This window comes from Equus asinus, chromosome 25 (assembly GCF_041296235.1).
Source record: "Equus asinus isolate D_3611 breed Donkey chromosome 25, EquAss-T2T_v2, whole genome shotgun sequence".
Classification (NCBI taxonomy): domain Eukaryota; kingdom Metazoa; phylum Chordata; class Mammalia; order Perissodactyla; family Equidae; genus Equus; species Equus asinus.
This window is the reverse complement of record NC_091814.1, coordinates 28125848-28143842: the sequence shown is the minus strand read 5'-3', so window position 1 is coordinate 28143842 and position 17995 is coordinate 28125848. Positions and strand designations below refer to the sequence as shown.

General features: G+C 39.1%; 1 long non-coding RNA gene across 1 annotated transcript; it reads right to left on the bottom strand.

Annotated features, from left to right (window-relative positions):
• Positions 1-11868: 11868 nt before the first annotated feature.
• LOC139041950 (uncharacterized) lies at positions 11869-17754 on the bottom strand. Its single transcript, XR_011497995.1, has 3 exons — positions 17161-17754; positions 13459-13584; positions 11869-13385 (listed from the first exon to the last, which is right to left on the bottom strand). It is a non-coding gene; the product is annotated as an uncharacterized lncRNA (long non-coding RNA).
• Between the last annotated feature and the right edge of the window lie 241 nt (positions 17755-17995).

Below are 17995 nucleotides of genomic sequence, written 5' to 3'. Positions count from 1 at the left end.
TTCTCCTGTGGTTTGCTGCCTTTTTTAGTATTATGGTTGGATTTCTGTCTCTTAATTTTCTGTGTCCGATTCTGTTGGTTCCTGGTGTGTGATGATCATGAAGTTCATAGATAACATCTTAGGCACATAGCAATCTATCAGAAGCTGATGATCTCTTTAGTTTGACCTCTTCTAAAAACTCTACTCTTTTACACTGCTCCTCAAACATTTCATGTTTTTGGTGTCATATCTAACCTCTTCTTTTGTGCATCTGTACCCATTACTCTTTTACCATAGCAATAGGTAATTTTCGTACTTTTGTCTTTTGCCCTTCTTATTATCTTCATAGGTGATTGATCTGCTACCTTGACCGTATTTTTGCCTTTACCAGTGATTTTATAGCTTTTGTTTTTTTTTGATAAATTTCTTATTCCTATCTGTGGTCTTCTCTTTCCGGGTTTAATAAGTCCCTGCATCATTTTTTGTAGGACTTGTTTCTTGGTGATAAACTCCCTTAATTTTTGCTTGTCTGGGAAACTCTCTCTCCTTTCATTCTGAACGATAACCTTACCAAGTAGAGTATTCTTCGCTGTAGGTTTTTTCCTTTCGGCACTTTAAATACAATGTACCACTCCCTTGTAGCCTGTAATATTTGTGCTTAGAAGTCAGCTCATAGCCTTATGGGATTTCCTTTGTATGTCACTTGTTACCTTTCCCTTGCAGCTTTTAGGAGTCTCTCTTCATCTTTAATTCTTCACATTTTAATTGTAATGTATCTTAGTGTGAGCCTCTTTGGTCTTCTTTTGTTTGGTGCTCTCTGTGCTTCCTGTACCTAGATGTCCATTTCCTTCCTTACATTAGGAAAGTTTTCAGCTATTATTTCTTGTAATAAATCCTCTGCCCCTTTGTCTCTCTCTTCCCCTTCTAGGACACATAAAATAGGAATGTTAGTGTGCTTGATGTTGTCCCACAGGTCCCATAGACTTTCCTCATTGTCGTTAATTCTTCTTTCTCTTATCTGTACAGCTTGGGTGATTTTGCCTATTCTTTTCTTTAAAAGTTTCATAGAATGTTCCTAGGGCAGCTGGAATTTCCCCAGGCTTAAATTTATGTAAAAGCACTCCTCTGAATTCCAATTATTAGGGCATCATTTTAAAATTTTCCTGAGAGTTAATGAGCTGGTAAAATATGTTCCCAGTTTTCAATATTCAGGCTCACAGTGATCATAGGTAGGACCACTTGCAGGTCCTACATATGTAGGCTGTGCCCAGGTGAAGAAATATTTGTGCTCTTTAAAACTGGGTTGTTGTTTACAAATATTTTGGATCAATATGTCAGACAAGGAAAGATTGAAATGAAAAACCAACAATCAGGTAAGTTTGACCATTGTCATAGTCATGGTCATGGCCTGGGAAAGTCAGACTTTGGAGATGGAACACACAGCATAAAAAAGAAGCTTATTGTATGCTCATCAGAAAAGAAAACATTAAAACTGATCAACAATATTTTGAGACAAATAGCTGCAAATTGTGAAAAACATAGCCACACTCAGATTTCTCTCATCACTGTTATTCAGCCATATGGCATGAGTTCTCATTCTGTCAACCCTGGCTCCACAATCTACATTCCTGAAGTCATCTCTTCCCAGCCCTTGGAGTCCTGGAGTCCTGAGTGTCAGGTCCCTTGGTGTCTGCTCTGATGGTCACGTCAGCTTCTTCTAAGAAGGGTATAAGCATGTGTCTCTTCCCTGTGTCGCCTTCTCAGGCTGTCCTTCTCTGGGGTTCCAGAAGCCCCAGTCTCTGGTCTGTAGCATCTAGCAATGACCTTCAGTCAAACATGAAGGAAGAAGAGAAGCCATGTGTTGATGCCAAGGCAGGTTAACTTATTAGAGTAGCTCTGTCAGAATGGAGGAGGTCGGAATCTCTATTGGGGTGAGGTAGATAAGTGCAAGGGTCCCCACGATTATTCCAGGAAGACTCCACTGATAATTAAATTCAGGAGATAATGTATTAGTGTACAGTGAAAACACAGACTAATCCTTATGTAAAGTGTGTGCCACAACTGCTGCCAATTGACATGAGTGTTTTAAACTGAGAAATGAAATAATTCCAGACCCAATTGATTGGCATTCTTTGTGTTGGGCCATTCACTTGAATTCGAGTGTGCTTTTCCCCACCTTGCAGGGCTAACCAACTTACTGAAAGCTTGTTCATATTGGTTAACAAGCCCAAACACAGGCTTGTTGACCTGCCACCCTGTAGGGCCAATAAGGAGAAAAGCTGAAACACCAGGCTTGTGTCAAGGAAAGAAGTTTACTATCAAAAGGCAGCCAGATAAGGGGACTGGGCAGAGCAAAATGGTGAGGTGAGCTGACCCGGGACTCTCTCCCCTCCAAACTACAAAAAAGGACTGGAAATAAACTGAATTTCAGCTAAGAAACCTAACGCCAGGTCGTCAGAGACCTACAGTACCAAAAACATGGAGGACAGAGACCCTGCAGCAGACCTTGGAGGAGCTGGAACGGGGTATGAGAGAACTTCGCTCTCTCCCCTAGAGACTGGGATCGCTGCCGTGGGTGCGAGAAGGAGTGGGGGAGGGGCCGCGCGACTGGAGATTTTCCAGGACTCCCGCCGCTGGTACAGTGGAAACCTGCTGACGGGAGAAAGCTTCCGTGCTTGGGGACCACATAAACCCAGGGCCCCGGAGACCAGAGAACAAAACTGATCCGAATCCATATCGGCGCATGAGAAAAACAGCCCTCCCCACCAGCAAACCGCGCTGGGCCCCGCCATCCTGCCCGTAGACGGAGAGCTCAGAAGGGGCGGCTCTCAACCCCCATCTGCTGGCGACAGGCTGTAAGTGCAACTGAATTCTACCGTCATGAGGAAAAAACCACTCCTCTACCCTCCAGCAATTTATAAAAGCTCCAGACAAGAAGGAAAACAGCAAAAACACTGAATTAAATCCTCAGGACTGGGAAATAAGTAAACTAAGTGAAAATGAGCTCAGAGTAGCTATAATCAAAAAACTCAATGAGGTAGAGAGAAAGATAGAGAAACAAGGCAATGGGTTCGGGAGTTACTTAACAAAAGAGATTGAAATTATGAAGAATCAAACAGAGTTACTAGAGATGAAAAACACAATGGACCAGATAAAACAGAATATGGATTTCCTGAGTACCCTTATAGACACCATAGAGGAGCAAATTACCATAATCGAAGATAGACAGGCTGAATGGCTCCAGGCAGAGGAGGAAAGAGAACTAAGAATTAAAAAGAATGAGGAAAATCTCCGAGAGAAAGCGGATTCAATGAGGAGAAAGAAGTTAAGGATCATAGGAATTCCCGAGAACGTGGAAAAGGAAAATGGAGCAGAAAGTGTGCTTAATGAAATTCTAGAAGAGAACTTCCCAAATCTAGGGATTGAGGGAGAAATGTGTGTGGAGGAAGCTTTCAGATCTCCTAGATTTGTCAATGTAAAAAGACCTACTGCAAGGCATGTAGTAGTACAAATGGCTAAAAAGAAAGACAAAGAAAGAATACTCAGGGCAGCAAGACAGAAGAAAATAACCTACAAAGGAGCTCCTATCAGACTTTCAGCAGATTTCTCTACAGGAACCTTACAAGCCAGGAGAGGATGGAGTGACATATTCAAAAGTTTAAACGATAAAAATCTTCAGCCAAGGGGCTGGCCCCGTGGACGAGTGGTTGTGTTCGCGCGCTCCGCTGCAGGCAGCCCAGTGTTTCGTTGGTTTGAATCCTGGGCACGGACATGACACTGCTCATCAGACCACGCTGGGGCAGCGTCCCACATGCCACAACTAGAGGGACCCACGGCAAAGAATATACAACTATGTACCGGGGGGCTTTGGGGAGAAAAGGGAAAAAATAAAATCTTTAAACAAAAACAAACAAAAAAAATCTTCAGCCAAGAATACTCTATCCTGCAAGAATATCCTTCAGATATGAGGGAGAAATTAAATCTTTTCCAGAGAAACAAAAGTTACGGGAATCTGTAACCAAAAGTCCTCCACTACAAGAAATCCTCAAGAAGGCTCTCATACCTGAAAAAAGAAAAAAGGGAAAAAGGGGTGACAAACCACAGAGTAGGGAACCAGATAGATAGAACCAGAATAGGATAGCAAATGTTCGACTATAGCATTAGGATAAAGGGAAGGAAACTACCAAAGCAAAGACGATCTTATCACTCTAACTACAAACTCATAACACGAGTTGGAACAAGAAATGAAAATAATAATTGAGGAGGGGAAGAGCAAAGGGACTAAATCAGTCTAGGCCAAGTAAGTAAGAGACCACCAGAGAATAAAATATATTATACATGAGATTCTAAATACAAACTTCAGGGTAGCCAGTAAACTAACAAACAGAACACAGCCACAAAACACACGTAAGGAAAAATCTAAGAAACCCAGCATAAAACATTGCAGTGTTAAATGGGTAGGCTAAAGCACACAGGAAGAGAAACGCAGGAAAACCAGATAATGAGCAACAGATTGACAGCTTTAAGTCCACCTGCATCAATAATCACTCTCAATATAAACGGATTGAACTCTCCAATAAAAAGACACAGAGTGGCAAAATGGGTGAAAGAACAAGATCCAACAATTTGTTGCCTCCAGGAAACACACCTCAGCCCCAAGGACAAACACAGGCTCAGGGTGAAGGGGTGGAGGACAGTACTTCAAGCTAATAGCAAGCAAAAAAAAGCAGGTGTTGCAATTCTTATATCACACAGAGCGGATTTCAAAATAAGACAGGTAAAGAGAGACACAGAGGGACCACATATAATGATCAAAGGGACACTTCAACAAGAAGAAATAACGCTTATAAATATCTATGCACCCAACATAGGAGCACCAAGGTTCATAACGCAACTCTTAACAGACCTAAAGGAAGATGTTAAAAACAACACAGTGATAGTGGGAGATCTCAATAGCCCACTCACATCAATGGACAGATCATCCAGACAGAAAATCACCAACGAAATAGTGGAGCTAAACAAAAAACTAAAACCTTTGGACTTAATAGTCATACATAAAGCACTTCATCCTAAAAAAGCAGAATACACATTCTTCTCCAGTGCATGTGGAACATTCTCAAGGATAGAGCATATGTTGGGAAACAAGGCAAGCCTCTACAAATAAAAAAAAAAATGAAATAATAACAAGCATCTTCTCTGATCATAATGCTATAAGGCTAGAAGTTCCTTACAAGAAAAAAGCTGAGGAAGGCACAAAGATGTGGAGACTAAACAATACACTACTGAACAAGCGATGGATCTTTGATGAAATTAAAGAAGAAATAAATAAATGCCTGAAGACAAATGAAAATGATAACATGCCATACCAACTCATATGGGATACAGCAAAAGCCGTGTTCAGAGGAAAATTCATCACAATAAAGGCACATCTTAACAAACAAGAAACATCCCAAAAAAGCAATCTTAAACGACACCTAACTGAACTAGAGAAAGAAGAACAAATAAAGCCCAAAGTCAGGAGAAGGAGAGAAATAATAAAAATCAGGGCAGAAATAAATACTCCTCAAACGAAAAAGGCAGTAGAAAGGATCAATGAAACAAAGAGCTGGTTCTTTGAGAAGAGAAATAAAATTGACAAACCCCTAACCAGACTTACAAAGAAAAAAAGGGAGAAAGCTCAAATAACCAAAATCAGAAATGAAAGAGGAGAAATAACAACAGACTCTGCAGAAATACAGCGGATTATAAGAGAATACTACTAAAAACTCTATGCCAACAGAATGGATAACCTAGAGGAAATGGATACGTTCTTGGACTCCTGCAATCTCCCAAAGCCCACTCAAGAAGAAGCAGACAATCTGAACAGACCAATCACAAGGAAAGAGATTGAAACAGCCATCAAAAATATCCCAAAGAATAAAAGCCCAAGACCAGATGGCTTTCCTGGGGAATTCTACCAAACTTTCAGGAGGATTTAATACCTATGCTTTTCAAGCTATTCCAAAAAATTAGGGAGGATAAAACCCTTCCTAACACATTCTAGAGGCCCACATCACACTGATACCAAAGCCTGACAAGGACACCATGAAAAAAGAGAACGACAGGCCAATATCACTGATGAACATAGATGCCAAAATTCTCAACACAATTTTGGCAACCAGAATTCAGCAATTCATCAAAAGGATCATACATCCTGATCAGGTGGGATTCATACCAGGGACACAGGGATGGTTCAACATCCACAAATGTGTCAACGTGATACAACACATCAACAAACTGAGGAATACAAACCACATGATCATCTCAATAGATACAGAGAAAGCACTTGACAAGATCCAACAGCCATTTATGATAAAAACTCTGAACAAAATGGGCCTGGAAGGGAACTACCTCAACATAATAAAGGCCACATATGACACACCCACAGCCAACATCATACTCAGTGGGCAAAAACTGGGCACCATCCCCCTGAAAACAGGAACGAGACAAGGATGCCCTCTATCACCACTCTTCTTTAACATAGTACTGGAGGTCCTGGCCAGAGCAATCAGGCAAGAAAAAGGAATAAAAGGAATCCAAATAAGGAGGGAAGAAGTGAAACTCTCTTTGTTTGCAGATGACATGCTCTTATATCTAGGAAACCCCAAAGAATCCATAGGAAAACTCTTAGCAGTAATCAACAACTACAGCAAACTTGCAGGGTATAAAATGAATTTGCATAAATCAGTAGCATTTCTATATTCTAATTACGAACAAACAGAAAAAGAATTCAAGAACACAATCCCATTCACAATCACAACAAAAAGAATAAAATCCCTCAGGGTAAATTTAACAAAGGAAGTGAAGGACCTATGGAATGAAAATTACCAGGCCTTTATGAGAGAATTGGACGACAACATAAGGAGATGGAAAGACATTCCATGTACATGGATTGGAAGAAGAAACATAGTTAAAGTGTCCGTTCTACCTAAAGCAATCTACAGATTCAACACTAGCCCAATCAGAATCCCAATGACATTCTTTACAGAATTAGAACAAAGAATCCTCAAATTCATATGGGGCAAGAAAAGACCCCGAATTGCTAAAGCAATCCTGAGAAAAAAGAACAAAACGGGAGGCATTGCAATCCCTGACTTCAAAACATACTACAAAGCTACAGTAATCAATACAGCATGGTACGGGTACAAAAACAGGTGCACAGATCCATGGAACAGGATTGAAAGCCCAGAAATAAAACCACACATCTATGGACAGCTTATCTTCAACAAAGGAGTAAGGGCATACAATGGAGAAAAGAATGTCTTTTCAACAAATGGTGCTGGGAAAACTGGAAAGCCATATGTAAAAGAATGAAAATCAACCACTCTTTTTCACCATTCACCAAAATAACCTCAAAATGGATCAAAGACCTAGAGGTGAGACCTGAAACCATAAGGCTTCTGGAAGAAAAGGTAGGCAGTACACTCTTTAACATCAGTATTAAAAGGATGTTTTTGGACACCAGGTCTTCTCAGACAAGGGAAACAATAGAAAGAATAAACAAATGGGACTTCAGCAGACTAAAGAGCTTCTTCAAGGCAAATGAAAACAAGATTGAAATGAAAGAACAACCCACTAACTGGGAAAAAATATTTGCAAGTCTGACAAATGCTTAACATCCATAATATATAAAGAACTCTCACAACTCAACAACAAAAAATCAAACAACCCAATCAAAAAATGGGCAGGAGACGTGAACAGACATTTCTCTAAAGAAGACATACAGATGGCCAATAGACACATGAAAAGATGCTCATCATCACAAATCATCAGGGAAATGCAAATCAAAACTACACTGAGATATCATCTTACACCTGTTAGAATGGCAAAAATAAGCGAAACAAAAAGTGAGAAATGTTGGAGAGGTGTGGAGAAAAAGGAGCCCTCATACACTGCTCGTGGGAATGCAAACTGCTGCAACCACTATGGAAACATTTTGGAGATTTCTCAAAAAATTCAAAATAGAAATACCTTATGACCCAGGCATCCCACTACTGGGTATCTATCCAAAAAACTTGAAATCAGCAGTTCTGAAAGTCCCATGCACCCCTGTGTTCATTGCAGCATTATTTACAATAGCCAAGACGTGGAAGCAACCTAAGTGCCCATCAACTGATGATTGGATAAAGGAGATATGGTATATATATATTCAATGGAATACTGCTCAGCCATGAAAAAGGGTAAAATCATCCCATTCACCACAACATGGATGGACCTCGAGGGTACTATGTTACGTAAAATAAGCCAGATAGAGAAAGACAATCTCTGTATGACTCCACTCATATGTGGAAGTTAAACATGTAGACAAAGAGAACAGATTAGTGTTTACCAGGGGAAAGGGGTTTGGGTGGGTGGGCACAAAGGGTGAAGGGGTGCACCTACAACATGGCTAACAAAGAATAGTGTACAACTGAAATTTCACAAATTGTGAACTCTCATAATCTTAATGAAATGTAAATAAAACAAAACAACAACAACAACAAAAACCCAAAAGTACTCATTTATTGGAGAGAGAGGAAATAGCAAATTAATTTGAAGAATTTCTGAAAAAAGAGTTCAGCACTACCTATCAGACGTTATTGGCTCTAATTAAAGTTATAATCAGAAGAAAATGTAAAGCTTTATGTTTTTATATTAGTAAAAAGCGAAGGGTGAAAATGATTAAATTACCAAAACAAATCCTAAAAAAAAAAGAAAGGGGGCCGGCCTGGTGTAGTGATTAAGTTCATGCACTCTACATCAGGGCCCAGCATTCACAGGTTTGCATCCTGGCCGCAGACCTAGCACCACTTGGCAATCCATGCTGGAGTGGCATCCTACAAATGAAACAGAGGAAGATTGGCACAGAGGTGAACTCAGGGCCAATCTTCCTCACCATAAGAAAACTAAACAAAAGCCAGAAACAGTTGATATCCTACTGCTTTGTGCCTGCTTGCTAAATGTGATTTCAAATAAAAAGTAAATTAAAAAATTTTTAAAAACATAAAAGAAAGAAAGCATCAACATAATAAATTACAACTGGTAAGAATTATTGAAACAAAAATATTAAAAATTAAATCACTATTTTGTCTGACTCTACACAAATAACTTTGTAACCCTAAATGAAACAGACAGCATTCTAGGAAAATACAATTCACCGATATCTATCCCAGTAGAGATAGAAAGGTTCACTTTCTAGAGAAGAAAAAAGTTATTAAAGATTTCCACCCCAAATTTCGTAGACCAGATAACAACAATCATATGATAGTATTCATGAATAATGCAAAAGAATTCATGATAAAGTAAAGAAAGAATAAAAGAATTTAGAAAATTGGCAGAATATAAAATTAACATACAGAAAGCAATAGCTTGTACACATACAAACAATATCCAGTTAGAAGACATAATGAGAGAGAAACTTCATTTACAATATCAGCCATAAAGTAAAATATTTAGAACAAATATTTAAAAATCTACAAATGCTATGAGAAAAGGTTTAAAACATTCTGGAAAGACACCGATGGAAGGATGTTCCCTGTTACTGTTTGGAAGAGTCACGATCACAAAAGTCAATTCTCCTAATCTTGCACGGTAATTTTCTATATGAATCTTAAAGTCAACTTGTCTACCTCTGGGGAAAAACAAGATTAATTATGAATTATACTGTGTGTGTCTGTCTGCTTTCACTAACCACTGGTTTTCCGAAATTCGTGTAAATCGGTGGTATAGTTGCCCTTTATTTATTTTTATTGCCGTGTAACCTTGGATTGTGTGAACTGCCTACAATATGTTCTCCAGTCTATTGTTGAGGACAGTTTGCATGGCTTCTGATGTGAGATTATTTTACATAATTTTGCCAGGGAATGTTATTGTACATTTATTTTGATGGACCTATGTATAAATTTTTCTCGGGCTCTATCTATGCATAGAATTTCTGGTTATAGGGTATGCATATATTTAGTGTTTAGGAAATCATGGTAAAGAATTTTCCAAAGTGGTTATATAAATTTACACTTTCTGCCCACAGTGTATGAGAGTTCTGATCCTTTCATCCTTACCAACTATTGGCAATTTACCTTTTTCTTTTAGTCCTTCTGGTAAATATGTAGTGAAATCACATTGAGGTTTTAATTTGCATTTCTTTAATGACTACAGAAGTTATTGGCCCTTTGAAAACCTTTGAGTCTGCTCAAGTCAGTAGACCATTTTTCTATTGGATTGTCTGTCTTTTTCTCAATCACTTGAACAATACTCTGAATTCTGAGACTTTGTGAAATACAAGGATTGCATATATCTTCTCTCACCCTGTGGATGTCCTTTTCCTGTGTTAATGGTGCCTTTTGATGACCAGAAATTCTTAATCTAACCTAGTCCAATTTTTCAAGTCATTCCTTTATGATTAGCAGCTTCTTGTAGTGTTCAAGCTATCTTTGCCTCCTCCAAGTCATGAAGATGTTCTCCCTTGTTGGCTTCAAGGGATTTATTGTTTTACCTTTCACTTTGAGATCCGAAATCCAACTGTAATTATTTTTGTGTAGGTGTGAAGCAGGGTTCTAGATTCATTTTTATTTTAATTCTGAATCGTCAGTTTTCATAGAACCCGTTGGTTCATTTTTACATTCGAAACATTAATAAATGCATTCTATTTGGGGGAATGTTGTAAAAGAAAAGGTACTAAATTTTCCCAATATTTAATTAATTATTATATTCTAATAATGATTATTTATCTTTGTCTCACTAATTTAAAATACCATCTTTGAATATATATATTCATCACATATATTTTGGAGATAACATTTTTTGGGGTACAGATATTTTTATCTCACTTGTTCCTGGTTACCTCAGGAGCCACCATTCACTGAGTCACTAGTATTCCAGGCCCTATGGGGTCATTAATTGAAGAAGACCCAAAGGAATGCCCTGAAACAAAGAGAATCCATTTTGAGCTTGAAGATTTCCAAACAGATTTCTTAGAACTCCTAGCAGGATCTCAAAAGGCAAGCCTTTGTATTTGCACAAAAAAAAAATCTGTTTGTTTTCAACCTTGTAAATCCTCAGTAATAAAGTAGATACCATAAATGAGAGACAAGAAAGAAAATAGATGAAAAACCAGATTCTCCCTACTCAAGGCCTACATGAAGTTTTACTCTTCTGGGAAGTGAGGATTTTGTGGAAGAGGCAAAAAAAATTAGATGGGAATACGGGTTTCCTCCAGCTTACCAAGGTTTGACCAAGTCTGGGGATGATAAAATATCCTGTATATTTGGTAAGACCATAGTAAAGGAGACTAGGGCCTTACCTCTGGACCTCTGGAGCTAGCAGCCTTACAGTTGTGCACCATAATTCAAGGTGTAGAGTCGGTAAGTAGAAGCGAGAGACTCACATGTTTAGCCATAGGAGGACCCAAGAAAGCCACCAGCATTCCCATCCCCTATTTTTCACAGACGTTGGAGTATCAAGGGAGAACGTGGCATGTAAGGATCTGAGAGGGGGCTGATGATCCCAAAGGAGCCTTGCATTTAGAACAAAGAACAACCCGAGAAGAACTTATGGCTGGATGATGGGTACTCAAGAGACACAGTAGGAAAAGAGGATAAACACTAGGAGGGGACTTTGTATTCATTTGAGTGTATTCCAGTGGAAGAAAGAAAATGTCTAGAAACAACATATTCCCTTCCCTCTTGTTACGGAATTGTGTCCCCCTCAAAATTCATATGACAAGGTCCTAACTCCTAGTACCTCAGCCTGTGACTGTGTTTGAAGACAGTGCCTTTGAAGAAGTAACTGAGGTGAAAGGAGGTCATGTTGTTACCAAACATGAAGTGAGTTCCCTCACCCGTTGCACAGCAAGCCAATCTCTGACACCGGGGGTGGTGGAAGAAAGTAGGAACTTTACTTTTGCACAGCGCTGAGCAAGGAGAGAGGGTAGCTAACGCTGAAATCCCAAACTCCCCGAAAAGCTAAAAGGAAGGGTTTCTATTTGGGGTTTCAGGTAGGGGAGGGGGAGCATATGGCCTTGCTGGTCGGAGCTTCCCCACCAGCCCGTATCTCTTTGCGGGAGGAGATAGTCCAGGTGCTTGTCCTTGACGGTGTCTGTCTTCATGGAGGATAGTGGATTCTGGAGCCAGGAAGCCAGAGAGTAAGCAGGGAATGAGTGTTTTGGTTTTAACCCCATACATGCTGAGTTTAATGTGGGGAAACTGATATCAGGGTCGATATCAACTCCCCCCTATTTTATGTCCTCCCTCAATCTTGAGGGATTTGGGGCGGCGACGGATCTAGCTACTTCCTGCTGAAATGGGGCATAGGTCATTTCATCTCATTGAACCAGTCTTTTAATAAGGCGGTGATGCTGGTGGGCTCCTGAAGGTGGGCCTGTATCATGTAAGTTAGTAACCAGGTATTTAATACGAAGTTTTTCTAGAGAAACAAAAAGAGAAAAACGAGGTTAATCGTTGGAGCAAATTATAAACCAGTTTCTGAGCCCAGGGGGCAGCCAATCAAGAGTCCTGGAAGTCAGGGTCGAAGCATCTTCTGCAGTTTGAAATGTCTCTGATGGTGTCATCGGGCACTCAGGTAGCTTTTTGAGTGGCTTACACAGCAGCAGACATGAATCTCTCTGAAGTTTCTATTAGGTCCTCCAGCTTCAGTTTGTAAGGCTTTAGAAAAAGGGCACATTTAGTTTTCAATGACTCTAAATGAAAATAATGGGGGAAAAAACCCTGAAAATCTCAGTTTGGAGGTTTTTAGCCAGATATTTCAGGAGGTGAAGAATTCAAGATCCAGTCCAGTTAACAGAATTAAAATAAAAATTTCAAAGACAATTGAAAAAACTAAAGTCTAATATCTATAAACATGTATTATAGTGTCCATTGAAACATAATCTTCCTCCCTAAAATCACCCTCAATTTCACTCTGGTTTGCAAAATGTATAGTTTTAATAAATTTGGCATAATTATTTAACTATTTAATAAGCATAGCAAGAATAGTAATTTATCATATAGGCTCTTTTAAATCTGCTTTGCTGGAACCTTATATGGAATCTCAGGTTGATCTTTAAAGGCCTCTCAAGGAAAGCCAAGCAAAGGACCTGTATCACATTCTGCCTGCAGTACCTGCAGATTTGGGTGAATCTCTCTCTTCGTGAGGTTCCCCAAAATATTGAGGTTCCTGGTACCTGCCAGAGGGAGTGACATTCTTTGCTCAACCTTACCAGGTTACAGAACCCATAAGCACAGTACCAGGCCAATATTTCCAAGTGGCTTTATTCCAGAATGTCAACCTTCATTCCTCAAAAGCTGTCTTGTTATATTCAAGCCCATCTGTTTTTTCAAACATGATGTTCCAGTCAAAGCCTTGGTAATATAACCACTGTTTCCAATTGTGTCCTGTTGAAAGAAGAACAGATTCTTATTGCACTTATGCAAACAACTATATTGCCATAAGAATAAGAATACTTACTTATCAGAAGTTTTTGCGTTTTGGGGGGCTCAGATAGGGAGGAAAAGACAAATGTTTCAATTTTGTTTATAAATTGTTGCAAGTCATAGTTCTTTCAGAGAATAGAGAAAAAAAGTTTTCTTCACTCTGAAAAAAGCAAAACATCAAAAATCAGCAATATCTCAATCAAAAAGTCATTAAAGTTATAATCATCCCTATCAGTTTATTCTGTCCTGTGTAATCGGTTCTTGATCTTAATCTTCTGTCAGCAGTTTGTGAGGTCATCAGTTTCTCTGTTGGAGTTCTGTAATTCTTACCCAGTTTAGTTTTACAATCTGAACGTTTACTGGAAACCTGTATTCCAGAGTGTCAGAGTCCTTTCCATGAATTTCTCTGCAGATGAAACATATTTGCCAAAACATCAAAGTAAAATAGCCACTGTTCACAAATAACAAAACGTACAAAAATGGTAATTGACAAAGGCATTTGACCATGTCTGTGATATACAACATTTTGAGATAATAACCAGGATTATAGCTGGCAATCAGAACAGCTCAGATAATTTTTTAAATATATGTATCAATAACACTCATTTACATAATACCATTTAAGAAAGCTTATCATTACTTATTTGACAACGTTTCTCATGTAATTTAACAAAAAAAGATAAGGCTTATTAGTTTAGCATTATTTTTCTTATAGGAAGAGAGCTTTCTCTGAGAAGTCCCAGGGGCCCTCTGAAAATCCCCAAAGAAACTCTCTCTCCTCTTCCAGGTAAAAAGAAAGCTTTTATTCAAGACTTGAATATTTGTGTGTGTGGGGAAGCTTGTCAGAAATACTAAAAGCTTTAAAACATTTGTTTAGATAGGAGACAAAGTTCACTGCGAAACCATGTTCAGGTATCTATTCAAAGTGACAATAGAAACAGTCAAGGGGAAACAGTTAAAATAGTCAACAAAAAACAGCCTTTTTATAATCTTTTTATAAAGATCAGATTAAAAATTTAGGAAAATTATCCTTTTAAGAAAGAGGAAACCAAGTTTTAATTTTGTATCAGTTTACTTTTTTTTTTTTTTTAAAGCTTTTATTTTTTCCTTTTTCTCCCCAAAGCTCCCCCGGTACATAGTTGTATATTCTTCGTTGTGGGTCCTTCTAGTTGTGGCATGTGGGACGCTGCCTCAGCGTGGTCTGATGAGCAGTGCCATGTCCGCGCCCAGGATTTGAACTAACGAAACACTGGGCCGCCTGCAGCGGAGCGCGCGAACTTAACCACTCGGCCACGGGGCCAGCCCCTGTGTCAGTTTACTTTTGACATATAAGTTTATTTACTTAATTGGATTTACTTTACTCCTGGCCAACTTGACCAGACATAAACCTCTTTAGGGCTTTCCTTTTACAAACCTTTGGTTACTTTTTTACCTTCAGAATTTGTCCCAGCACTTTAGGACAAATTTATCTTTCTCAACTCAAGAAACAAAAATATTCCCATTCTTTGTATCTTTTTACTGAAAACATATATTTTACTTTCCTTGTATACAGACCTTTTAGAAATATATGTTTCCTCATGGAAAATTTTTCAGCACAAATAAAGCATGTTTATCAATAAACCTAAGCATTTTTTAGTCTCTTTGATATAAGAAACCAAAGGCAGATAAATATATGCTTAGTAGTTAACCTTTAATATTTTATCTTACTTGGAAATGACCTAGATACCCAACAAACCGTTATTATTTAATTTAACTTAGTAAAACTATAAAATTTAAGTTTCCAAAAAGATTTTGGAAGCTGTTTTTTAAGTATACAGACTATAAAACATAATTATTGTACTTAAAACTCTTACCCAGTTTTAACAATTACTCTTAAAAACTTCATGTGACATTACAGCAGTGAAGTATTATCCTCAGTTGTTTAAATACATATATCATAATTATTATACATATAATTATATGTATATTTATTTAGTTTACTTGTTCTTAACAATTATATTTAGATCGTCTACAAAAACTCCATGAGACATTAAGCAAAATTAGCTATTATACTGAGTTGTGAGTTTTGCTGATAAATTTTGTGACAGAGATGACATGAGCTCATTTGACCAGTAAACCCAGGCTGTATGTCTGCATTATAGCCAATGCTGATAACTTTGAGGACGTGTTCATTTTAAATGAAACCAGCAAACTTAAACAGGCTTTTATTCATCAAAGATCATTTTATATCATGTTAAATAACCTTGTCTCTTAGAAGTTTTTGCATATTCATTAAAGACTGCATTCCATTAGGAGAGATTTTGAACCCTCTTCTGAAACGGGTTTTCAGAATGGCCATTACAATTCTAAATTATCTCAGAAGTTTACTTATTTTTACTCGTTCCATTTTAGATCATAAATTTTGGGGGAGTTGAAGCGAAGCTCAGCTTGCTGGGAAGCTCAGCAAGAGAGTAGAAAAAAGCAGCAGATTTGAGTTGGCTGCTGGCATGTTTAATTATTTAATTATTTTCTCTTAAAGAGGAAGTAAAGTATTTCTAATATTATTTAGAAGCCTCAAAAGATTAAAACAGCCTCCCCATTGTTGCAGCTAGCTTTTCCAATTGCATACACCAGTTTGTGTGAACTGAAATTGGCCTGTTTAAGTATATCAATTTTTACAAAACTTTATCTTACTTTTACTAACCCTTATACTTTTAATTATAACTTACATTAGAATTCTATTAACAGGTTTTGGTATTACAATATTGTTCAGCAGAAGCATTCCTAGTTAGACATAACATTTGTTCCCAAAGAAAACATCCAGGCGAAGTTGACATAACCTCGCATATAACATTAGCTTAAACACTTTAATCTTTATAGTCTTATTAATCTCAGTAGCCTAACTGTTGCCCCAAACAATTGTTGGTCAGGTTTCTCACTTTGATTTCTGCCTCCTGACCTTTTAAATTTTTCAAACTGGGGTAAATAGAACAGGTTTGTCTGATGTCCTTTAATGTTGGGGAGCCAATAGGGCGGTCCCTTTAGCCCATCCAACCTTAGGCAGTGTTTCATTAAAACCTTTGTTTTAACTTCATCCATATCTGTTCCATGTATCCCATTGGGGCGAGTCCTGTGACTCTTCCATTTCTGATTTCTCTTTGTTAACTTAACATTTTCATTAGCATCTGTAAGACTACGAGAAACTGAGACCCCAAGTTGGATTAAGTTCTTAAGACTAGTCATTATAGTTTCCTCTTAATTTGGGCTTTTCATAGGTGCCAATAAAACAGTTGTTTATCATAAGAGCTCTCTAAAAGTTTCCCAACTTGACGATCCATCGTTTGGCCATTTTTTTTTCTGTCCGGAGTCTAAAGAATATTGTGGCCACATGGTGTTACAAAAGAAAATCATCCCTCTTTAGACATTGGCTTATAGCTCTAGGTCGACCACCAGCCAAAGTTTTTCCCAAAGGGGCTCTTAGGTGGGATAAATGCAGCATCTCCCATGTTGACACCTTTAAAAGGACAGACAAACGGACAGATAACAACAAATACCAAACAAGCGCACCTTCCCAAAAACCCTCGGCCACAAACGGAAGCCAAAACAAAGACCAAAACCAAAAACCAAAGCGCCTCCAGTCCCAGCTTAGTCCGTGTCCTACACTCGGTGGGTGCCCAACAAATGAAGATGCGCCATGCAGATCTTCCCAAGTGAGCAAGGACAAGGGACCTCGGTTGTGCACACCCGGGGCACTTACCAAAATTTGGCCGGGGCATCGCGGCGACTTCAAAACAAATGGAGCCCAGAGGGCTGCCAGGGTACCCATTATTTCCAGCCGGTCCTGTTGGAGAAGGTTAACACAAAGACAAAAACAAAAACTACCAGCTACTTACAAGAGACGTCTTCCTATGTCCTAAACCTGGTTTCTTCCACCACCAAAGCAAAAGCGCCATGGGCCAACGTCTGGCTAGCAGCCAGTCACTTGGGGCTGTCCCTGAGACAAGGGGCTCAGGCAGCTGCAGGACAGCTTCCAAGAGAGGCCTTTAGCCAGAGGCCGGTGTGCCACAGGCGAGACGTCCACCTGGGACATTGTCCCATCTGGGGTGCCAAATTGTTACTGAACCTGAAGTGAGTTCCCTCACCCGTTGCGCAGCAAGCCAATCTCTGACACCGGGGGTGGTGGAAGAAAGTAGGAACTTTATTTTTGCACAGCGCTGAGCAAGGAGAGAGGGCAGCTAACGCTGAAATCCCAAACTCCCCAAAAAGCTAAAAGGAAGGGTTTCTATTTGGGGTTTTAGGTAGGGGAGGGGGAGCATATGGCCTTGCTGGTCGGAGCTTTCCCAACCAGCCTGTCTTCGGCCTTGAGACATTTACAGAGAGGAGGAAGCCTGTGACCTTGCTGGTCAGCAGCTTTCCCACCAGTCTGTATCTCTTTGTGGGAGGAGATAGTCCAGGTGCTTGTCCTTGACGGTGTCCGTCTCCATGGAGGATAGTGGATTCTGGAGCCAGGAAGCCAGAGAGTAAGCAGGGAATGAGTGTTTTGGTTTTAACCCCATATATGCTGGGTTTAACGTGGGGAAACTGATGTCAGG